The sequence below is a fragment of the Armigeres subalbatus genome, unplaced genomic scaffold (assembly GCF_024139115.2).
Source record: "Armigeres subalbatus isolate Guangzhou_Male unplaced genomic scaffold, GZ_Asu_2 Contig435, whole genome shotgun sequence".
In the NCBI taxonomy this organism is placed as follows: Eukaryota; Metazoa; Arthropoda; class Insecta; order Diptera; family Culicidae; genus Armigeres; species Armigeres subalbatus.
The window spans coordinates 526856-552658 of NW_026943189.1; the positions used below are offsets into that span (position 1 = coordinate 526856).

At 39.9% G+C, this 25803-nt stretch overlaps 1 protein-coding gene across 4 annotated transcripts in view; it reads right to left on the reverse strand.

Annotated features, from left to right (window-relative positions):
* LOC134204189 (uncharacterized) overlaps positions 1 to 25803 on the reverse strand; it is a 378242-nt gene that overhangs the window by 303704 nt on the left and 48735 nt on the right. The window lies entirely within an intron of this gene.

A 25803-nucleotide genomic window follows, 5' to 3' on the forward strand; every position in this document is an offset into this window, starting at 1 on the left:
GTTCGATAGCTGTGCCTTATTTTGCAGCAAGCAGATACCACGGCAATATAATCCGGAGTCAGATTTATGCCTTCGAATTTGTCAACATCAATTGCATATTGATAGCTAAGCACTCCCTCATACACCTACAATGTTCCAACGTCCGCCAAAACGTCCCAACGGTCGCCTAACGAGATATAAACTGAGCTTGTTATTGCGCAGAGCTATAAGCTGCAAAATTGATGACGGCGATTTTACGTCCGATGTGTGTACGACGATACTTGAATGCAGTCCATCCCATCCCATCCCATTATTGCCCTCGACATGGCAGAATTTCGTCTTTAGCAATGCGCTACTTCTGAGGCTGTTTATCGGTGCACCTGGTACTGAGATTCAGAGGTTGCTCGTAAACAGCATCGTCCGCAGCAGCGAATGACTGGGAACTGCGGTTGGGGGAAGCTATAAACAGCAACCCGAATTTGTTGACCTAGGTGAGTTGTTTGGTTCTGCTATGCAGAGGAGTTTCTGTTGTTTGAAAAGCTTGAATGATGAAAAGGATAATGAAGGTCAAAGCCATCAGGAGGATTCAAAATATAAACAGGGGCTTATATATCCAGCCTCATTCTTCTGAATGGGAGTCCGTAGTACGTGTGAAAAATGATGATGAACCTGGCATTGGTCAGTGTTGATTGTAAATTATTTCGTAGAATGAATGCCAAATGAACATTAAATTTGATAGCAAAAAAGGGGATATTTATGTTCCTGTTGGATCTTTCCAAGCAAGAATAATAAAATGATATTATTGAACTATGGTTCAGAATGCAGGTTTACGGGGAAAGATGTATTTTACTCCTTAACTATATTTTAGTCTAGTCTACACATACACAGCCAGTTCGTGAAAGAATCTAAGATAGTGATAGACTCGACTACATCTACTCATCGCTTTTATTGTCAGTAGGGTAAAAGACCCAATAGTGGAGGAACTAAGAAAATTCAACCACTATTTCTTCGCTTACACCAAGTCGGTACTTCATTTCACTTACCTTCAATGTACATTCGAATACTCATCAATTATACTTCAAACGAAGATTGATCCAATTGCCACATAATCCATCATTGTTGCCAAAAATGATACCTCTAACTTTTGGAGTAGTATTCAAATAGATTAATAAGTAGCAATAAAAAAACGAACATTTCTATCAAGAAATATAAGAAATCGATAAAACTGAGCATTTTTTCCATAGATGACTTCTTCTTTAAAAGCGTTTATTGTTCATGGAAAATACGTGTAACGACCCCTTGGTCGGCGCGTCGATAAATACGGTGTAGATACGGAACGATGTCATGCAGCTACAACCAACTCACGGACGAACGATTTGACAATCAGCTCTTTGGCACAAACACACATCGAAGGCAAGCTAAAACTGTTTGATGGTACATGCGAACGATTGTTTTGTTATTTAACGAGGAATTTTATAAAACAAATTATTTTGCTAATAAGTATACTAGATATTATACAGCTAGCGTGTAGACTCAGGTTTGGTAAAATTGGATAGGGTAAGATAAATGAAAAGTGAATTTATGCCTAAAATTAATTTCCATAATATTGAGATAGATCAACCAACCCACTGTAGACTGCATTAGAGGTCTGTTAGGTGCCGGTATATAAAAAGTCAGTTTTCTATATTCACGGTAAGCCGGATTTATCAAATCCATGAATTTCTAATAAAATATGTAATTGGCAGGCGAAATCAGCTCGGAACTGGAAGCTAGCTACGATTCGTGGCTGTAGTGCGTTCTCACGTGTCATAATCCCCCAACTACGGTAAATCCAATTAGAATCCAGTCCTATAATCGAATTCTAATGCATTGCAATTGCAGGTTTGCAACCACAATAATAATTAGACAAACTAAGAAACAAAAAAAGGAATAAGAATACTAAACGTAAGTGAAAACAATTTATAACTGGCACTTATCTAATGAACTATGTTATTTGCAGAAAGTTTTTAATATACGATCTATTAATAAACTTGGAATTTCTTATTCCTTGGGGGCTGTCCATAAACCACGTAGACTCTTGAGGGGGGAGGAGTTTCGAAAAAGTCTACGATAGTCTACGAAGGGGGACGGGGGGGTATACCAAAAGTCTACGTAGACTTTTTAATTTAATGTTTTTTAAAAGCGATTTATACAGCAGTTTCGTGCGAAGTTCACTTGTTTGATTTCTTTTAGATGTTCCGGATTTTTTTTGCAAGACTTTACCGAAATAATCTATTGCATTTCTCCTTAAAAATTATATGAATTTCACTAAAGTATTATGGATTTCACCAGGAAATTCTTCTTTGTTGAGCAGGAAACTTCTGCAAAGTATTCTATGAAAACTTTCGATATGTTTTTCAAAATCTTCACTTGGATTTTACCGCAGATTCTACTAGAATTTCGTTTGATATTCGGCAGGAACTTCTTTGCAAACTATGGAAATTATGTCGTACTCCAACAGATTTTTTTTTAATTTACAAAGGAAGCATTTTGGAATATTCAAGAAAAAGTCTTTGGAATGCCCAAAAGATATTTTTTGAAACTTGTAAAGGGAATTCTCCGAAATTTCCACGAGAAACCCTTCAGAATGAAGATTTTCTGGGAAGTCCCCGAAATTTTTTGCCTAATTTCGGAAATTCTTCAGAATTTTCAAAAGCAAAATTTTTCGAAATGCCCGTGGAAAATTCTCCTTCGTAAATTTCTTCGGCAGTTCTAATACAAATTCTTTGGAATTATCGATGGAAAATTTTCGGAATTTCTAAATAAATTTTTGAAAACTTCCACGAGAAATTATTTAAATTTCCCACCAACAACAGTTTGAGTTTCCACAAAAAAATTGCAATTTTTGTAAAAAAGCCCTTCTAATTTTCATGAAAATTTATTCGATTTTTTTACGAGAAGTTAGCGTTAGAGTTAGCGTTGTTACGGTATACTTCGTAGATTGGACACTAGTGATACTCATGTTTCTTATGGAATCCTTATCCAGATTGCTATCGGAAATCAAGGTGGGGAGTTACACTTGATTCCAATCTAAGATAAAAATTGCATAAGCATGAGGATTACTACTCCCGGCCATGCCCATCTTTACCGTAACTAGGGATAGGAAAGGAAATGTTGATGTAGAACTTACTTAACGAGAGGCCCCCGACTTGGCGATGCCCTCATAAGTTCTACGGAGTTGGTGGTTGGGTAGGGTAAGGTAGGTCATGGAGGTTTGCCTCAAGCTGGCAATTCGACCCACAGACTATGTTCTTTACCAGTTTTTATTTAAACTCTTGCCAGCCGGCTGTCGAAAGAGTATGCTAGTTTAGATTTTATTTACAGTTTATTCTTTAAATAATTTACAGGCGGTTTCTTAACCTCAATCTATCAACAACTATCCGTTGAACAAATCTAAATTTACCAAATTTGTACTTTCTGCTCAGTGAGCAAAACGATTTCTCTAGATTCATCGAATACAATAATCAACCGTGCATTTTAAAGATAATTATACTAAACATTTTACAAAGTTTTATTTAAAGTATTTGACGAAGAAAACGACCTAAAAGGCTCAAAAATCAAATATAGAAAAATTTGTGCTCAAACTCATCCGTAATTAAAAATTTACGATGCAGCTAGTTGAAATTGAACTCAAAGATGCAATTGCTGCTTTCAAAATGTATGCCGAAGCGCAATAGCTAGCTAAAAGGGGGGTTGTCTCAAGTGTAACGACCCATACAAACCTTGCGGATAGTTCACACGAATGTGACATAGAAAGGTAGGGGGATTGAAAATAGCCAATTTTTGCGTTAGGTTATTAATGTATCTTCTCTTACAGGAGGAAAAGAATATGAAATGTTACTTGTATGAGTCATGTTACTCAGTACAATTAATTTACGATGGACCTACATTAGAGCAGGGCGCAACTGAAAAAAAAACATTCAATTCATCTAATCAAGTAAAATCAAGATTCTGGGATCCCGACCATGCGGAACTGGCCCAGCCAGCCGCGCCCATTATGTATGGAAATTAGTGTGGAAAACTATGCATTTCTGAATTTTTGCTCTTGGAGGTTAGGGCTGTTCGGGACCCCGAAAGGCTTTGAAAAGACATTGATTTGAAAAAATAACCCTACTTTTGAAATAACAACTGCAAAAAACACATTATTGGGTTGATCTCACCAAATTTGATTCCTTTCCAAAATCAGTCATTTTATGGTCCGACCACCAAGATCCAGGAAACTTATAGTAGTATACACTTCACAGTAGCAGCACATACATTTCTTCTAATCTAAATCTAATCGTCAAAACGCACGACACTTGAACACTATATGGTTTATCGGAATAATCGCAATCAGAAACGACAAAATATTTGCAAAACACAAATAAATGAAAAATGTAGGATTCTGAGACAGCCGAATGTTCCGAAACCACGGATGAGCGGAGAAAAAAAAACACGGACGCAGAAAATTTTGAACGTCTTCATTCGCGCGCGGCACACTACGATCTCTATTCGATTTTTTACGAGAAGTTCACAAAAAGTTCATCTGAAAATTCTCCATAATTTCCACCGAAAATTATTCAGAAAATATATTTTGGTTTGCCCATAAGACTTAATTAAATTTCCTCAAGAAATTGCTCCAAATTTGCAAGAGAAATTTAAAAATTGGTAGGAAACCATTCTAAATTTCCACGGGAAATATTTCTGAATATCCGTTTAAACTTAAAATTACCTCGGGAAATAATTCTAAATTATCACGGAAAATTACTCGGTTTTCTAACGGGGAAACTTTTGGAATTTAGAAAAAAAAAATCTTGGGATTTCAACAGATGATTATTGCATGGAATTTTCAAAAATAGCATTGGAATTATAACGGAGAGTTCTTTGGAGTATTTCAAGGTTATCAATTGGGAAATTTTACGAAATTTCCACGCAAAACTTATTGGAATGAAGACTTGACATTCTAGAAATTTCAATTCGAATTTTATCTAAATTCTGAAAATTCACGATTTTTACAATTGTGACCCGGCGTTGAGAATTATAGGTCAGATGCGTGACAGATTTTATCAGTGCCGCGCCGATGCAGAAATGTCGGCGATGGTGGTGCACACCTCTAGGAGGAATTGAATTCAACAGTAATTAAATTAATTGGCTTTGAGATTTGATTTCAGGAGTTATAGACAGAGGATTAAATTTGATTTCGTTTCAATTTGATTTTTGTTTTGTTGGATTTTGTTCAGTGTGATTTTGTTAAGTTTGAAATTCGAATTTTGTTGTAATGTTTACATGGAAATGGAATTGAATAGCTGAATTGATTAAAACGTGGTTGATTTCCATATTCTTCCAATCACGTAGGGGGAAAGACGGCTTTGGCAGGTTTTGTTCTATTATTGGCAGGGGGGTTTTTGTCGACCAAACTTTATGAAATTTGGCCACAATATACTTTGATATGCAAAGAATGTTTAGGCCAAATTTGAGCATAATCAGTCATAAAAAAACCCCTGCCAATAATAGAACAAAACCTGCCAAAGCCGTCATTCCCCCTATGATGTTTTTTTTTTAATTTGGTAAAGTCTACGTAGACATCATGGGGGGGAGGGAGGGGTTTTGAAAAAGTCTACGAAAGTCTACTAGGGGGGACGGGGGGGTTCAAAAAAGTGAAATTTCGGTCTACGTGGTTTGTGGACAGCCCCTTGTTGGTGCATGCCAACAATACGATTAAGTATTTAGTAAAAACAAATAGCAAAAACAATTACAAAATTTTACACAAAATTAATACTTTTTTTCAATAAAAAATTAAATAAATATCTGAAAAAAAATTATTTGTGGAAAATTTTGTAATTGTTCATTGCTAATATTTATTTATTTATGGAAATTTTGTGTTTTTTCAATGAAACATTTTGATTTTTCTATTTATTTTTGTCTTGTGGAAAATATTTCATTGTTCATAGAAATTTTCCATTATATGTGGGAATTTTATATTTAAATGTTGTTAATACCCTAATTTCATTATTGGAAATTTTCTAATTTTTATGGAAAATTTTTAATTCTTCATGGAATTTTTATGTTGTTGCTTTTATACGGGACTCGCAACTAAAGAAACACTACCGCAGTTATTGGTGCAAAGCACAGAAAAAGATTAGGTATTTTGATGATACTTTACCGATTTTGATGAAACTTCCAACCTTTTATTTCATGTAATGACAGGTCGATAAATTGGGGAGAGGGCCGTTTGGACGAAATTCATTCGGCCAAATGACACTTGGCCGAATGTCACTAGGCCGAAAGTTGTTTGGTCGAATATATCATTTGGCCGAACAGTCTATTAGGCCGAAAGTCATTTGCCCAATAGGTCATTTAGCCGAATAGGTCAATTGGCCGAATAGGTCATTTGGTCGAATAAGTCATTTGGCCGGATAAGTCATTTGGCCGAACAAGACATTCGCCCGAATACAGGGTGTTCTATAAGTTTGAATACAAATGTTTGATCATTGTGCTTGTAAGCCCAATGTACATATTCTGTATTAGTATTGGTGTCAGCGTTAGCGGTATATACACGCTATCGGATGTGTGTGGTGTTGACATTCTGTCATTTGTTGTTTGTTTATTACACGCGTTGAAAATGGATTGGGGAATCATAAATAGCCGTTTTTGAATATCAAAATCACTGTACTACAAAACAGAGGGGGGACGATTGACGCCCCTAGTGGCCCGGTGCTAAGACGGAGATGAGCCCTACGTGTTCCAATAGGACGATAACCCTTTATACACGGAAATTGCGATTTTAGCCTAATATGGGGACAATTTCATCGACTTTTTGGACAAAACATTGCGACCTCCCAGCTTCCCGGATTTGAACCCTCTTAACTTTTTTGCTTGGTCCTTTATTATGTTAAAGCTGTACGAAAACAAAGGTCAGTAACTTGGACCAGTTCAAGACGTAATTTTCAAAATCTGGAACGAAATTCCCATGCAGACCGTGCGTGCCGCTTGCGATGAGTTTTAGATACGTTTGAAGCTCGTTCCTTATAACGTTCCTTATAAACAATACTTCCAATGAAATGCAACCGGGAAAAGAAATAATTTAATCTCAATTTTTAAACATTTTTTGAAAGTGTATTCGAACTTATTGAACGTTCAGCCGAATATGTCAAAATAGGTCATTTGACGTGTCACTTCTCACTTCTTAATCATCAATTCTCACTTCTCACTGCGAAGAGAGACAACTTTCTTCTATTTTTACTCTTCCCACTTGTCACAGTGAGAAGTGATAAGTGAAAATGAGGACAGAGAAGTGATACGTCTCACTTCTCACTTCTTACTGTGCACTTCTCAATTTTCACAGTGAGAAGTGAGAAATAAGTAGTGAGAAGTGAGACGTCTTTTTTCTCACTTCGCACCAATAATTTCTCACTTCTCACTGTGAAAAGTTAAAAGTGCGAAGTGAGTAGTAAGGCGTCTCAATTCATACTTCGCACCTCTCACTTTTCATAGTAAGAAGTGAGAAATGAATAGTGAATAGTGAGAAGAGAGACGTCTCACTAATCATTTCTCACTTCTCACTGTGAAAAGTGGGAAGAGCAAAGTAAGAAGGGAGGCGCCTCTTATCTCACTCATAATTTCCAACTCCTTATTTCTTACTTTTGCAGTGAGAAGTAAGAAATCATCATTGAGTAGTGAGGAGTGAGATGTCAAATGACCTATTTGGTCAAATAACATATTCAGCCGAACGACCTATTTGAACAACCCTAGCAGCACAATTCACGTTGATTCAGTTGAAATAACTCATATATGACCAAATTTAGTCGTATATGAGTATAATAGACTGATTTACAACATGTGTGTTGCTCGGGAAATAATCTATCCGGCCGAATGACCTTTTCTGCCAAATGACCTATTCGTCAAAATGATCCGTTCGGCCGAAATGACCTGTTCAGCTGAATAACCCGTTCGGACATATGACTTTCGACCAGATGGGTTTCGATTTAATGGTTTGTTCGGCCTAGTGGCAATAGGCTTTCGGTTGAACGGGTTTTGGCCAAACGACCCTTCCCCTCGATATAGGTAGCGCAACCCTGGTATAGTAGCCTACCGAAGTTTCTACAGGTAAAAGTAGAGCAAATGGATGGATTCAACGGCAACAGACCCGGTAATGAATAGAGAACAACGATTGTGTTGGGTTCGTAGATCGTGAGCTGTAGAAGGTCGGTCTGGTCGAGAGTCTGGCAGCAAACTATAAAACCGAAAAACGTGAATTTCGTGCAGTTGATCCCGAGGATTCCGAGCTGGTACTCGATGCATTGGAAAACGGTACAATATAGCAAGTACCTGAAAGAAATGAACCCACCACAGAAAGAAAGGTGATCAAGGTGATCACGAAGAGAGCGTGATCAAGGGCGTAGCCAGAGGGGAGCAGGGGCGCATGTGCACATGATCCAATCATATTTAGAAATAGGTGGTTGAACTTCTAAAGATTCCCAAAAACTTATTATTCCGAGAAGTGATTGTTAGTTTTTTTTTATTTTGCGGAAAACCCAATAGCTAGCCGACCATAGGATTGCCGGATAGTCTATTTTGTCCTCAGTTGGTCAAGGCTGGTACAATAGCGCGTTTCTATTGTACAATAGTAGCGCAATAGTGCGTCGCGCGCAACGCATTGTTGTACCACAGATAACAGATGTTGAGGCTAGCATCCCATACGGGTGTAAACATCCGCAACCGTTAATTCAAATGTATTTTAAATTAGGACCGCGTTTGGCAATCCATTGGAGATGGCGCAAGAATCATTGTTATTGACAACGCAGCCCGATTGCGGCTGTCAAATGCATTGGCTGTGTTCGACGGTTGTAATTCAGCTGCATCCTTACTGCCGCAATCAGTTGAGTAGATGGCAGTAGTGGGCCAACGTATATCAATTCAAAAATTTACACAGGATTTTCAATAAAATTTGTTATAGCTTCAATGTCTGTTATCTGTGGTTGTACTAAATATTCTAAATCAACAGCGTCACAACGTTGGACGCGTCGGTTTTGAAAATATTTAAATTTAGCGCATTGAAGCTGACGAAAATCAAGCAAACAACTAAGTAAAAATAAATATCGAGATATCGACACCTAAATTTTCATTGCTAAGATTTTCGATATTTAAAAAACAAATTTGAAGAGAATCAAAACATGGTATTTATCTGGTCATCAGATCTGATTATCCATACATAATTTATAATCCAACCAGTTTTAAATCTTATTTAGTGGCTTCCCTAAGACTTTCTAGGTGTTCACTAAGAAATTCACGAATCGCTTTTTTTTTGTTTTAGCTACTATGTCGTTATTTCGTTTTCTCCTTGAGTTTTCATATACTTGATATGATATTTTCCTTGTCTCTACCTTCTACAAAATAATATGTTTCTAACAGAAATCCTTCTAGAAGCTCCCCCGGGAACTTTATAAATTTCTCCGGAAAGTTGTCCACAAATTCATCTGAAAATCGTTGGAAAATCATTCTCATATAAATGTAATTGCTGATTAAAATTATTTAGAAATCCCTCACTATTTTTTTTAGGAAATTCAAGAGGAAATTCCTTGAAGATTTCTTTTCATCTCTCCAAGTTTTACTTCCAGACATTTCTTCGGCTATTCTTCCAAAAAAATCTCCGGCATTTTCTTCAGGAATGCATTCGAGAGTTCCTTCAAGAATATATACGGAACTTCCTCCCATAATTCCTCCAGAAGTTTCTTCAGAAATTAATGACGGAATTCCTCCGATTTTGCTCCATAATTTCATTTGTAAATCTATAGGAAGTTCCTTCGGAAATTCTTCTAAGAACTTTTCCGGAAATAACTAAAGGAACTCTTCCTTTAATGCCTCCGGGATAACTCCCAGGATTTTTTCCGGGAATACCTCCATAAATTACATAGCGAAATCCTTTACGATTTCATTCTGGAATTCTTTTCGCAATTACTTTAGAATGTCCTTCAAGAATTCCTCTAAAAATTTCTTTAGGCTTTCGGGAATTCCTTCAGGTTTTTCCGCGGAACCGTCCTGGAATTCTTTCCGTACTTTATACGGAATTTTCTCCTGAATTTTATTCGGAAATTAATTTGAGAGTTCCTCCAAGAGTTCTTCCAGGAATTTCTTCTGCACAAACCCCCGGGACTTCATCCGGTAATTTCTTCAGCAAATCATCTGCGAATACTTTCAGGATTCCATCCGGGAATTTCTCCATTAATTTTTCCTGGTATTTTTCCTGGAATTCCTTCGATTTTTCTCCGGAAATTCCTTCAGGAACTTCACCAATAATTATATCAGGACTTCCTTGCGGGAATTCCTCCGGAAGTTCTTGTGGGAGTTCCTCCGGGAGTTTTTCCAAGAGTTCCTCCGGGAATCCCCACAGGAACTTCACAGGGAATTCCTGGAGGATATTTGGCAGGAATTTCACGGGAAATGGGATTTCGGAAGTTCCTCAAGAAATTCAACTCCGAGTATTCCACCGGCTGTTCCTCTGAAAATTCCTCCGGGAGTTCCACCAGTAGTTCCTCCGGGAATTTATTCAGGCTTTCTTTCAGGAATTCATTTAAGCTTTCTTTAGGAATTTATCTACAAATTCCTCCAGAAGTTCCTCCGAGAATTTCTCTGGGAGTTCCTCCGGGAGGTCCTCTAAGAATTCTTCCAGGAGTTCCTCCTGGAATTCTTACGAAAGTTCATTTGAGAGTTCATCCGGGAGTTCTTTCGAGAGCTCCTCCGGGAATTCCTCCAGGATTTCCTATGGAAATTCTTCTTGTAATTCTTCAAGAAATTTCTCCAAACGTTCCACCGGCAGTTCCTCCGAGAATTCCTCTGGAAATTTCTCGTGGAGTTCCTACGGAAATTACTCAGAAAAACACCCGGAGGAACTGCCGGTGAAACTCCCGAAAGAATTCTCGTAGAAACTGCCGGTGGATCTCCCGGAGGAATTCCCGAATGAACTGCCGGAGGAACTCCCGGTGGAGTTTCAGGAGGAACTCCTAGAAGAATTCCTATAGGACCTCCCGGAGGAACTCCCAGAGAAACTATCACAAGAACATCGGGAGGAATTTCCAGCTATATTTCTGAAGAAAGTCTATATGATTTCCTGAAAAAAGCCTGAATGATTTTCTGGAAGAGCTACAGGTGGAACTTCCGGAGGAATTTGCAGAAGAACACCCGGAGGAACTGCCGGTGGAATTCCCGGAGGAGCTCTCGGAGGAATTCTCGAAGTAACTCCTGGAAGAATTTGTGAAGAAACTTTTTTTAATGTCTTTATTATCGAGACTTTCAGCCCAAGGCTGGCTCGTCTCGAAAGAAGAAACTTGTGAAGAAGAATTCTCGAAAAAGATTTTGGAGATTTCATCATAAAGATAAATCTCGTCTAGCTGAAACCTTTGTAGGGGTATGTAGCTGGTTTATCATTTTCATCATCAGAGGACCTCCCGGAAATTCCCTGAGGAGCTCCCAGAAAAAAATCTAGGAGGAATTTCTTTATAAATTCCTAAAAAAGCCTTAATGAATACCTGAAAGACACCCTGAATGAATTCCCGAAGGAAATTCTGGAGAAATTCAGAGAAACCCCCGTAGGAACTGCCGATTGAACTACCGGAATAATTCTCGGAGGAAATTGGAGGAATTCTTGGAGGAACTGGCGGTGGAACTCTTGGAAAAATTCCCACAGGAACTCCCAGACGAATTTCCGAGGAAACTACTGGAGGATCTCCCAGTGAATATCTTGAAGTTTCCACCGGAGTTCCTTCAGGGTCTCTTGGGTAAGTAATCTAGAAATTCCTCCGAAAATTCTATTGATAATTTCATTTGTGGTATAATTTTTGTATAAATTGGATGGAATTGGTGGTTCGTTAATAATTTTAAATAAATTTAAATAATTAAAAATATCTGTTCAATAAATCATGCATTTTTTAATATCATATTGTTGTTATACAAACGCACAGCGCGAACGTTGCATTGTGGGCGTAAATGCGTCAAGTTCATTGGCGTTGCGTTTTAGTACAAAATGCTGATATCAACGCCGACGCGCAACGCGCTATTGTGATCCAGCCTTTACTGTTGTTTGTGGATTTGGTTTCAAAGTTTTTGGGATTTATAAGGAAATAGAGCCAAGCACCAATATTCATGTATTTTTATAAAACTACTGAAAAAGTAACAATTTAGAAGACCTAAAAAAGTTAAATCCCAACCAAAGTTAAATCCCAACCAAAAGTTAAATCACTTCGAAAAGTTTTTGAAGATGGAAAAGCTAGACGGTGGTTTTCCGGTTCTGATCATTCCCCAACCAATTCACAACCGGGTCAAATGCATTGTTTATTGTCGGGATGTTATCGACTATGACACTGAAGAATTGTGTGCAGAGCTGGACGAACAAGGTGTTAACGAGGTACATCGTATCTCAAAGAAGGTTGGTTGGAAGGACTAACACTCCTCTGCTGCTACTCACCATTCGTGGAACCTCAAGACCGGAATACATTTACTTCGGTTTCTTGAGGTTCCCAAGCCGACCCTACTATCCCTTTGCAATGCAGTGCTTTGGCTGCTGGTATTTTGGCCACATCAAAGCCCGTCTTGGGTATTCACCTATTCGCAGAAGATAGGAGGTGTGGAACGCCGCCTGGAAGAAGCGGAGTGCGAGGAGATGGAACAGCTGTGCCGTTCTCAAGATACACGCAAGTTCTATCAGAAGCTCAACGCATCCCGCAAAGGCTTCGTGCCGCGAGCCGAAATGTGCCGGGATAAGGATGGGAGCATCTTGACGGACGAACGTGTGGTGATCGAAAGGTGGAAGCAGCACTACGAGGAACATCTGAATGGCGCTGAGAGTACAGGCAGTGAAAGTCAAGGCAGCCGAGGAGATGACTACGTCAGTTCAGCGGACGATGGAAGCCAACCAGTTCCCACCTTGAGGGAAGTTAAGGATGCCATTCAACAGCTAAAGACCAATAAAGCAGCTGGTAAGGATGGTATCGGAGCTGAGCTCATCAAGATGGGCCCGGAAAAGCTGGCCACTTGCCTGCACAAACTGATAGTCAGAATCTGGGAAACCGAACAGCTACCGGAGGAGTGGAAGGAAGGAGTTATATGCTCCATCTACAAGAAAGGCGACAAACTGGAGTGTGAGAACTTTCGAGCGATCACCATCCTTAATGCCGCCTACAAAGTGATATCCCAGATCATCTTCCGTCGTCTGTCACCATTAGTGAACGAGTTCGTGGGAAGTTATCAAGCCGGCTTCGTTGACGGCCGCTCGACAACGGACCAGATCTTTACTGTACGGCAAATCCTTCAAAAATGCCGTGAATACCAGGTCCCAACGCACCATCTGTTCGTTGATTTCAAGGTGGCATACGACAGTATAGACCGCGTAGAGCTATGGAAAATTATGGACGAGAACAGCTTCCCTGGGAAGCTTACCAGACTGATCAAAGCAACGGTGGATGGTGTGCAAAACTGTGTGAAGATTTCGGGCGAACACTCCAGTTCGTTCGAATCGCGCCGGGGACTAAGACAAGGTGATGGACTTTCGTGCCTGTTGTTCAACATTGCGCTAGAAGGTGTCATGCGGAGAGCCGGGTATAACAGCCGGGGTACGATTTTCAACAGATCCAGTCAATTTATTTGCTTCGCGGATGACATGGACATTGTCGGCCGAACATTTGCAAAGGTGGCAGAACTGTACACCCGCCTGAAACGTGAAGCAACAAAAGTTGGACTGGTGGTGAATGCGTCAAAGACAAAGTACATGCTTGTGGGCGGAACCGAGCGCGACAGGGCCCGCCTGGGAAGCAGTGTTACGATAGACGGGGATACCTTCGAGGTGGTCGAGGAATTCGTCTACCTCGGATCCTTGCTAACGGCTGACAACAACGTTAGTCGTGAAATACGAAGGCGCATCATCTGTGGAAGTCGGGCCTACTACGGGCTCCAGAAGAAACTGCGGTCGAAAAAGATTCGCCACCGCACCAAATGTGTCATGTACAAGACGTTAATAAGACCGGTAGTCCTCTACGGACATGAAACATGGACAATGCTCGAGGAGGACTTGCAAGCACTCGGAGTATTCGAGAGACGGGTGCTTAGGACCATCTTTGGCGGTGTGCAAGAAGACGGTGTGTAGCGGCGAAGAATGAACCATGAGCTCGCCCAACTCTACGGCGAACCCAGTATCCAGAAGGTAGCTAAAGCCGGAAGGGTACGATGGGCAGGACATGTTCCAAGAATGCCGGACAGCAACCCTGCAAAGATGGTGTTCGCTTCCGATCCGGCAGGTACGAGACGGCGTGGAGCGCAGCGAGCGAGATGGGCAGACCAGGTGCAGAACGACTTGGCGAGCGTGGGGCGTATCCGAGGATGGAGAGATGCGGCCTCGAACCGTGCATTGTGGCGTCAAATTGTTGATTCAGTGTTATCTGTTTAGATGTTAACTTAATAAATGAAATGAAGGAGGTGTGATCTTCCGAGTTTTTGCAGAAAATGCAACAGCGAATAGCATGGCATCTCTAGCTACTGAGCTTAGAAGAGCAGAAAATAAAGGTCGAGAGAAGAATCCTCCAGCAGTGAGAAGGGTAGAAGGGTCATACGCCGAAATCACACAAAGAAATCGGATCTCCACAAACCTGCCTACTCAGCAATTACTAGCAGCAGAAGACGTTTCTGCTATTCTAAAAAAAAAATGAGAGCCATGCTTTTCGTGCTAGAGCCCCAATGGCTCGAAGTCCAGATTTTGTGGATTGAGAATGACCTGTTGAAAACGTAACTAGACAGCCGATTTGCCTCCTCCCAGAGTCACGACAACACCCAATCTGATTTCACTTCAACCGCTACTCAACCATCTAAGTCTCTTTCTAGCTCCTCTGCATCCGTCGCAACCACAAATGGTGATTTTGCCACAATTTCCCCCGTTCCCCAGACTTCGCAAAGCCACAACATCAACTCATCCAAAGTATCTCCTGAGCAGGATGTTTTCTACTCTCCCCAAGTCAAAACAAGAAATAAGGAAGATGGCACCACGGCCAAAATTCTCCTCTCCAGTATTGGAGTCGGCACTCGCGTGTCCAACACCCCCAAAAGGAGTCTAACAAACACCTCAGCTGATCCCAAAAAACAAGAATGCCCCAAAAACCATCAATATGAAGAGTGGTGGACTTTCCGCCAAAACCTAACCACATCTTCAATTCGAACGTACACATTCCGCCTGCTGCCGCTTCCAACGTGCCAAAAACAAACCTCACTACTGCAACCCATGTACCGATGTCCGATTCGGACATCAGGAGCACCTTAAGACCGGAAGCTATACCCCAATCGGAACCTTTGGACGGCATTGGCGTTCGATGACGGCATCGGACGAACAAAACTCCTGTGATGCTCTGGATAGGGGCGCTGGTACATCGGACTCCCCACCGCACCGTAGAATACAATCATGATCTACGTCTTTGTCCCGCTTTTTCGTCCAGTATTCAACTTTCAACTAATTTTAATTTTTTTTTTAAGTTTGTAGTTTTAATTTGCTTTGTTAATTGGACAGTACTGTATTTGGCTTGTACATTGGCTTGCGAAAGGTCCCTAGGTTGGACCTGAGGTTCACCTCATCCCCTGCCAGTTTCTCCCTTTGTAGTGACGATACCATGACAAGTGAAGAACTGAATTCATTTCAGAATTCACAGAAATTAAAAAAAAAGTTGAACGGTGAAAACGAAGGTGTATTAAAGAGCAGGATAGACATTTATTTATTGTACATGGTCTTCAACTTGTAAATTGCACAGACTGATTGTCTGACTTAATCCTATTTTTAAAAACTAATTTGGTAACATTAAAGTCGAAAAAACAACACATAGTCAAGCTGTGGAACCACCAACGCTGGATAAGAATAAAAAGGATCTGAATGAGCTGAAAAACAGTAAATATGTTGGGAAGGACGAGATCCGGGTCAAACTTTTCAAACTTGGAAGTGAGCAGCTGCGTCAATCTATGCCCAATCTATAAGCAAAGAGAATATCGTGTGCCGATTACAGAGGGATCCCCCTCTGAACTTGGCGTACAAAATTATGTCGCGTATTCTGTTTGACAGACTAAGATCCATCCTTCGTTGGCGAATACTAGGCAGGTTTTCATTAGGGCCGATCAACGACGGATCAGATGATTTGCCTGGGGATGATCCTTGATACATTCCGGGAGTACAACTTGCAGACTCACCAACTGTTCATTGATTTCAAAGCAGCGTACGATTCATTGAAAAGAGATGAGCTATGGCGGATAATGTCTGAACATGGTTTTCCGACGGAACTGATAAGGCTGATACGTGGAATGCTTGGTTGGCGCTGATGCCAAACAGGTATTCAGGTTAGTATATGTTGGGTAGTTGGGAAAACCCCATCCATGGCGGCATGGGAATGTGTAATGTATTTACGGACAAATTCTAGAATCGCGATAATGTGCGATCGTTCACATCTCAACGCTTACATTTGCAAATCTATTGCAACGATGTAAAGCGTACGGCCAGAATAAATCAGTTCAGTTTTGTTCTTCGGATCAAGTGCCTATCCGGTCTTTAATTGTAACTGAATCATTTGTTTGAGAAACTGCATAAGTCCATTTTACACAATTTCGAGAAAACAACAAATCTGTTTTTGGACAAACTGGCACCGAACCTTCCGATTTCTTCGATACAGACCAATAGTTTTCGGCAAAACTCACCACCCTGGGGCACTTTCCGTGTAAAAACTGTAAGCAGTACTCCACAATTGCTCTTCAAAGTGCGTGGACATATGTAGTTTCTCAAACAAACGATAAAAATTTCATACATTCCTGAACAAACTTTTTTTTTCGTTCAATCAAAGGTAATTGTCTATTTCCGGGGATTAAACCACCCGACTTGGACGTTAATTTACAATGTTATGAAAACTCATATGTGAATATGTACGTTATGTGGAAGATATTGATTTGGAAAATGTATTGGAGGTAACCACTTTCCCTTCGATGGGACTCGAACCCATGACCCTACAGTACGCTAGACTGGTGCTTTAACCAACTAAGCTACGAAGGACCTCCGTCGGCCTTCGCAACCTAGCGGTTACTACAATATCTTCCACATAACGTACATATTCACATATGAGTTTTCATAATTTTTTTTTTCGTGTTTTTTGCCAGAATACGTATTTTTGGAAGAGGATTCAGAATATATAAAAATCTCATTTTGGCCAAAAATGTTATATATGCAGTTTCTCTAACAAACGGTTCAATTAGTGATTATCACACCATCCTTTCTGCAGCATGACGTAACGAAGATCTACTTTACATGCTCCACAGCTCCCAAAAGGAATTTGAGGTTAAAGGTAAGGATATTACCCGGAAATTCCCATTCGAAAAATCGCAGAAGAACTAGACGTGTCCTGGTATGGTCTTCTAGGCAATCGAATAAGATTTTCTTTACTTTTCTTTACTATCCTAGAGGTACATGAGCTCAGCGAGATTGGCATGTAGTTGGATGTGTCCCGGGTGTGGACGCACAGCAAATAATTTTGAAAATTCAACGACGTGTAAAATTGCAGCTTATCCCATCAAACGAATTAACATTCGATATTCAATTAAATTTGATTGAATTTTACGATCAAGCACTGTTTAAATTTATTTTGATTTAAAAGAATAGTGAGATCGATTGAATGTTACGTTTATTTGCATGCTCCAAATATGTGCATGAAAATACATTTAAAATCACAACATATTTTTATCTGTGCGGTGTACCTCGGGATCGGTATCACAAAATGTTGCCGTCACTCATCTGGAAAAGTCCTCCAGATGTTCGGAGATTGTTCAATATTGAAAATCGAGGTAAATGCTGATCTCTGTTTGCCACAGAGAGTATCCAGTCAACACAAGATCGTATATCATGTCATATAAGATGCTAAAGTGGAGGCGATATACGTACTTCCCCATACAACTTGTAGGTATATGGCCTAGCATCTTTTATAGCCTCATATAGACTCTGCCCCATAGTTTGGCAACGGATTGTGCCGGATTCACCAAGTTGGGGAAATCCTCCCATTGTTTCCTATTCGGATCAAATTCAGTAGAATTATCTTAACTAAATAAAAATAAATCTCTTGAAAACACGACAGAACTTCGAAGAATTTGCTTTAGGAATTCTAAAGCATTTTTCATTTAAAATTCAGAAGCATTTCATTTGGTAATTGGACTTATTTTAATGCATTGCAGAAAATGACGAAAATATGTTTTTTGGGTTTTGAAATTTCACTCTACCTTCCATTCATAGTGATGTCAATTTTGCCTCTGTTTTTAATACAATGGCTCGTAACTGACCTAATAGCAAGTCAATTAAATTCTGAAAAAAAACTTCATACTTCCATATATTATTGCACGAGGTTGCTGCCAGTAATATCAAGTAATTAGTGAAGGAATATACCCAACTTTCACAAAACCTAAATTTTCTTTGTTCTACGGGAGTCATTGGCATTAAACCACCGCCATAACTCACTCACTAACTTAGCTCCCCATAGTTCCATAATGTGATAAAGATCCGCCACTAACTGCACGACAGAAGATAATTTATTGGGCTAGGTTTTTCTTCGTACTTTTATTTTCCATGGTTATAGTGCGAGAATACATTCCTACTTGCGAGTGGTGTAAATAACGTTTACTGAATCATGCACACAATCTTGAATAAACCACCTAAAGGAAGTTGTCGCTCTGTTTTATTATGGAGTTTAACTTACTTATGTTTTTGAGTACATGATTGTTACAGACACATGCAAAGACAAACATCACATCAATTCGTCAAGCTGACACTAGGTCCTCCGGGCATCCAATGAAAAACTTTTTCTTGAAGTAATAATATTGCTTCTCGGTACAGTACACCTTGGTTCACGAGAAAGGCAAATAAAAACAATAAATGCCAAACCATGTATTCCATCGAAAAATTGAACACAGCAAATAAATCATTCAAAAGCACGAACATGCTTTCCCCTCGAAGCTAAAAAGGAAAACCAGTGCCCATTTGTTTTGCTCAATTTGAACGCCTAATCTACATCAGAACGGTGCTGAATATTAGCCGAACAATTCGTGCCAGTTATCGCATTGTGGATTTCCATATCCTGCGTCAGGCGATCATTTATGTTGACGTGTTTCAGAAAGGAACTCCCATAATTGAAGCGTGACTTACCTACACAGTATCGCGAACTTAAGGTGCCGCCTAGAAGGATTTTTTTCGGTCGTGCTTAATTAACAGACCCATCGCCAAGACTTGCAACGAAGTAATGGAGCTGTGGAGAAGGATAATGACTGGATAAACGTTAAAAATGGATTGGGACTTCCCCTGCCCGAAAAAAAATTATAAAAGAATGATCAACGAAGCGCATGATTCACCTTGATGGGTCGTAATGAGCACTTGTGGTGATTAATGCTAAGAGTGATTGTGTTTTAATTTCGCCTAAGATGCCCAGCAGGTGTCAATTACAAGTCCAATTTGTGGTTTTTAACAAAACTGTGTTCTTCTTGTTAATTACCAAGAAAACTGGATCTATTTAACATTTAATTTTTTGTCGAGTACATGCACTTGAAACAGCACAATTGGAACGGTGGTTGCTCTTTTTCGGGGGTTTTTTTATTCCAAAAATAGATTACTCGGCACACTAACGTTTATCCGTACTGAACTAGAGCTTTGATGTCGAACCCAACAAAAACTAACCAAAATTGTATCTGCAGTACATGTACTTTCCTTTGATGGATGATGTAACGGGCGTGAAGAATACGAAGCACAATTGCCAAAAAAAAAGTAATACTACGTAACTGCTGTTTGATAGAAGAAACCTTATTTACACAGATCAAGATTCCTTTTCTTTGTACATCTCTGCTGGAAGACTCAAAATTGAATTCCCATTCTGAGGCAAAAAATAAAAGTTCAAAATTTACATATATCTATTGAACGTAGAGGAAAATTTGACAATCGCTCACACAGAAAACCCGTGAAAAAAAACTTATTTGCTTACCTGATGTGCTCTACTGAGAAACCGAGCAACTAGAGTGTTACAACATGTGTGTTTTTGTTTAAAAGTTAAAGCCAAATAAACTTTTCTATGGCTTGTTAGAATAGCACAGGTCCACAGAAATAGATTCGGATGTACGGAGGTTTTGATTTGAATATTATTTTAATTTTCACTTTAGTTTTCGTTTCAAATTTGGCTTGAGTTAGTTTTGGTTTGGATGTTGGCTTTGATTTTGTGTTTGGTTTTTGTTTTAATTTTCTATTCGCCATTTTGACTTTTGACTGACTAGATTTTGGTGTATGCTTCAGGTTTTATTCTGATTTAGTTTTTTTTATTTTGGCTGTGAAAAGCTCTCAATTCTCATTGAAACGCGCAGAAGATTACGGCATGTTATGGTGATATTACGTTTTTTTAACACCGCTTCAATGGAGGTAAAACGAAAGGTAGGGGTTGAGATGGATATTTTTTCGTACATATTCAGTTTTTAACGCACGATAATTGCGCCCTCCGTAGGTCGGAAATTAATTTACCACTCTACATTTTTTAATTTTTTTCCCATTCCCTGGAAGAAAATGGAATGTCAATCCCAAGCCATGACTTGAAATAGTAGAGCGATTAAATGATTTTGCAAAAAAAAATTGGTCACCATTAGGGGTGGTGGGGGAAATTGGACACCTCAAGAACTGCTTCTGTTTATCAAGTGGCTTTCAAGAAATTGTATTGTTCAATGCAGGTGTGTCAAAGCTTATTTAATTAGTTAACATAGCCTGTTGTGAAAAAAAAATTTAATAAATATTTTAATATGTTATTTTCAACATTTAAAATTAGTCTAAAATAGTTCAATTTTGCTTTGGGCGGGGTAAAATGGACAGGCGGTGGGGTAAAGTGAACAATATTGTAAATAAAGCAAATAAGTCGATTAAAACATTTTTAAACCAAATTCATATTCTTAATAAAAATTAAAATGTTAGCCCTTCGTTTTATCACAGACAAGCAGACGTACCGGGCTTATTCAAAATTATAGGGCGAGAATTTTTTTTTTCAATATTCAATTGACCATTGCTCTGTGAAATATTACCAGGTTCCTTTGATTTTGGTATGGTTCGGCAGGAAATTCATCTAGTTTTGAAAAAACGGGTTGAACATCATGCTCTGACCTCAGGAGAAATTCCGGATTATTTGAGGGAATGTCAAAAATGCTAGAATTTGTGCGCCTATATTATTAAAATGTATGAAATGTTGGCCCTTGTTATACTCTTTTACAGAAACTAGGGTTTTTACTGAGTTGATTGATATATGGATATCACAGATCGGATGACAAACATCTGAGATATGGATGTTTCATGTGTGTTTATGGAAAAATTTGCTCAGAAATGTCGAAATTGTACGAAAATGTGTGTGTGGAGCGTAAACGACCAGATCCCCCTTTTCTTTACCCTCTGATTGATGATTGAACTGTCAACCGAATTGATTAACGTTGAAATTGGAGCTAGTTTATCTCCATTTCTCTGTCAGAACATGGCTCACTTTACCCCAGGCGACATGACCAATTTACCCCCATAGTGACATGTTTTTCAAACCACACTTTAGCCCTGAAAAAATAAAAATTTCTTACATCAACCAGTACCGCTTCATAACCAGCAAAATGAACGATGTGAACGATATTTTGGTTTAGAACTACTAACTCAGAGTTTTCATCGCTTAAATGCAACAGTGCCAAAGTTACATCAAACTAGAATTTGGCGAAAGCGCGCAGAATTTTGCTAAAATCCAGCTGTTAAATAGATATTTCATGATTTGAAATAGCTCGGAGAGCATGAAATGCTTAATTTATGATGTAGCATGGAAAATAATACGAGAAATCCATAAACAGGGGATAAACAAGCCGTTACCCACTTTACCCCGCCTGTTCACTTTACCCCCGCTACCCCTACCCAAGCAGCACAACTTGTTTCACTACTGGACATTCCACTGTGTTATACTGATTACTATATTTGAGTGTAGTTCACGAGGCCTTCGAAATTATTATTGTAATTTCGAAGGCCTCGTGAACCACACTCAAATATAGTAATCAGCATAACATAGTGGAATGTCCAGAAGTGAAACAAATTGTGCTGCGACTTCGAGTCAAGTACGAGACACTGAAGAAGGCCTTACTGTTGAGGTCGAAATACGTATCTGTCAAGATACAATTAAGTGGTGGAATTCAATGGGATTGTACAAACTCGTCTTATGACAAGTGCAGACATTCCACTAAAAAGCTGAAAATAATTTTCTTAACAAAAACAATTTCAATTCCAACTTAAATATACGACGATTTGCTACTTCACGTCTAGCTTGTTAATTAGAAGTATCTTCATGAGAATTTTCTCAAAACATGCCTGCATAGAGTTATTCCCGTCCTTTATAGTTGATTATTATTGAATGGAGAAACTCCATCCTTTCCATTCCAAATTTGTAATCGAAACGGAAGTGCGTTTTCGCCAAGTTGATCAAATAAATTTAATAAGTCGACGCTTGAATAGGCTAAACTTTGCGATACACAACACCGCCGCCGCTGGGCCGCGCCGATCGAAACAGGATACAAAGCAATCAAGAATTTAATGGATTTTTGGTCCCTATGGGATTGAAATTGATTTTGGTGGTCAGCGGGTTCAGTGTCCCGACTTCTAGGGGGAGCTAGACTGGAGTCGGTGTGGCTTACAATCTTGGGTCTAATTTCTTTGTGCCTTTAATTTGCACTGTCTGGGGATTGTCCTTGGTTTATATAGTGATCAAAGCTAGCAACGTTGAAGATGAGAACGATTCTTACGACGGCTCTCATCTCATTAGCACCCGTGTTTTGCTGAGAATGTATTAGGCAGATATAGAGCTGGGTAAGCCGGCTATGATATAAATTTCATTCTTTATTATATTGTTCGTGAGAGTAGGCAGAAGCTCGCTAAGAAATACTATATAGAATGAGGATAGGGATTCAAAATAACGACAGGTCGGAAAACCTGAATTTACAGAATCCTGAAATCATTAGACAACAATAATTGAGAAGTCTTTACTAGTACAAACAGATAATAGAGACATGCACAAAATATTTTACCTCAAGTTGAGTCAACTAAAAATACTAAACTAGACATATTTCACTCTTTAAAGGTTCTTCTTTTTCTTATTGGTATTACATCCCCACACTGGGACAGAGCCGCCTCGCTGCTTAGTGTTCCTTAAGCACTTCCACAGTTATTAACTGCGAGGTTTCTAAGCCAGGTTACCATTTTTGAATTCGTGTATCATGAGGCTAACACGATGATACTTTTATGCCCAGGGAAGCCGAGACAATTTCAATCCGAAATTTTTAGACCGGCACCGGGAATCGAACCCAGCCACCCTCAGCATGGTCTTGCTTTGTAGCCGTGTGTCTTACTGCACGGCTAAGGAGGGCCCACTAAAGGTATACGAGCGAAAACACGGAGGAGCAAAATATTACTCAATTTTCAATATATTTTTATGATATTGTTCAACATAAAAAAATTCGAAATCTGATCAATTGAAAATTTCAAAAAATAATCAAAATACCCCGTCTAAAGGCGGTCTTGGGCACTAGAGGGTTAATTGTTAAATACTTACTTGATACTAGATGGGCTACAGCTCTTCGATGAACCTACGCCGAATGGAGTATCCCTCTCCACTGGACTCGATCCTCAGCCCTCAGGTCCTCTTCAACTGCACGCCTTCCACGAAGCCTGCGGCCTCTTCCGGGTTATCTACTAAATATTATCTTCGCTTGACGTTCTTCCGGCATACGAACAACGTGACCAGCCCACCGTAGTCTGCCGTGTTGTATAAGCTTAATAATATCCAGCCCTTCATACATTTGGTACAATTCGTGGTTCATGCGACGCCGCCAGATACCGTTCTCCTGTTTACCGCCGAGTATTGTCCGCAGCACCTTACGCTCAAACACTCCGAGAGCTCTCCGATCAGCCTCCTTTAACGTCCATGTTTCATGGCCGTATAAAGCCACCGGAAGAATCAGAGTAGTATACAGCACGAGTTTTGGTTTTGTTTGCAGACTACGGGACTTAAGCTGGTTACGAAGTCCATAATAAGCCCTATTTGCAGCTGCAATACGCCTTTTCACCTCGCGGATAACATCATTATCGTACGTCACTAATGTTCCAAGATACACAAATTCTTCTACCACTTCAAATTTTTCACCATCCAGCACCATTTCGCTACCACCACCACTAATGAACCCACGTTGATTGCCAGCGACCATGTACTTCATTTTGCTGGTATTGATCGTGAGTCCAATCCTCGCTGTCTCCCTCTTAAAAGGCACAAAAGCCTCTTCCACGGCACGGCGATCAATCCCGATAATATCGATATCGTCCGCAAATCCCAGGAGCATATGCGATCTTCTCATAATGGTACCGCTTCTTTGCACACCAGCTCTCCTAATCGCTCTCTCGAGCGCTATATTGAACAGTAGATTCGAGAGTGCATCACCCTGCTTTAATCCATCTAAGGTAACAAATGACGTCGATATTTCATCCGCAACCTTTACACTTGATTTCGATCCGTCCAACGTTATACGAATCAGCCGTATCAGTTTCGCCGGAAAACCATGTTCAAGCTTAATTTGCCATAATTCATTCCGTTTCACTGAATCGTACGCCGCCTTGAAATCGATAAACAGATGGTGTGTCTGCAAGTTGTACTCCCGGGACATAATTTTATACGCCGAATTAAGGAGGGTTATTCCTCGGTAATTGGTGCACTCCAGTCTATGCCCTTTCTTAAAGAAAGATCAAATGAGGTCGTCCAACCAGCTAGCAGGCATTTCCTCGTCTTCCCATATTTTCGACATAATATGGTGCAGAACTTCATAAAGCTGCTGACTGCCATGTTTGAGAAGTTCAGCCGGGAGCTGGTCCTTCCCCGCAGCCTTATTGTTTTTCAGCTCTTTAACAGCTTTTTCAACCTCATCTAGTGTAGGTGACTCCACAGCTTGTCCATCGTCGCTAATATTTATTCTGTTCACCGATGCAACGTCACTTCCACTATTCGACAAAGTCTCGAAGTGTTGCTTCCACTTCTGTTTTATCTGTCTGCACTGTCAGCAAAGGCGCTGTCTTTCTCCGCACACCATTGGCAGACTCGTAGAACCTCCGCATATCGTTCTGCTCCATTTTTTCCTGCGCCTCAATAACAACTTGTTCTTCGTACTATTTTTTCTTCCTGTGGTGGGTTCGTTTTTCGTTGATTGCACTTATCCGTTCGTCGAGCTTCTGGCGGTACTCAGCCGATACTCCTTCCGCCGACAATCGCTGGATATTGTAACGCATCGTTCGCTGTGATCTTTCGCTCTATACAGTTGACAACCGTGATCGAATTTGACTGACAACGAGGTAGTGATCAGAGTCAATGTTCGGACCTCTGAATGTCCGCAGATCGATAACATCCGAGAAATGGAGCCCATCCACCAGAACATGGTCTATCTGGTTGCAAGTTTCACCATTTGGGTGTCTCTAGATGTGCTTTCGGATATTATTTCGTGCAGAGTAGGTGCTACTGATGGCCATCCCTCTGGCAGCAGCGAAATTTACTGGCCGTAGGCCGTTGTCATTGGTAGCGGAGTGAAGGCTCTCTCTATCGATTATGGGACGGAAAAAGTCCTCACTACCGACCTGAGCGTTAGCGTCTCCGATAACAATTTTTACGTCATGCTTTGGGCACTCTCCATAGGCTTTATCAAGACATTCATAAAACGTGTCCTTCACGTCGTTGGATCGTCGGA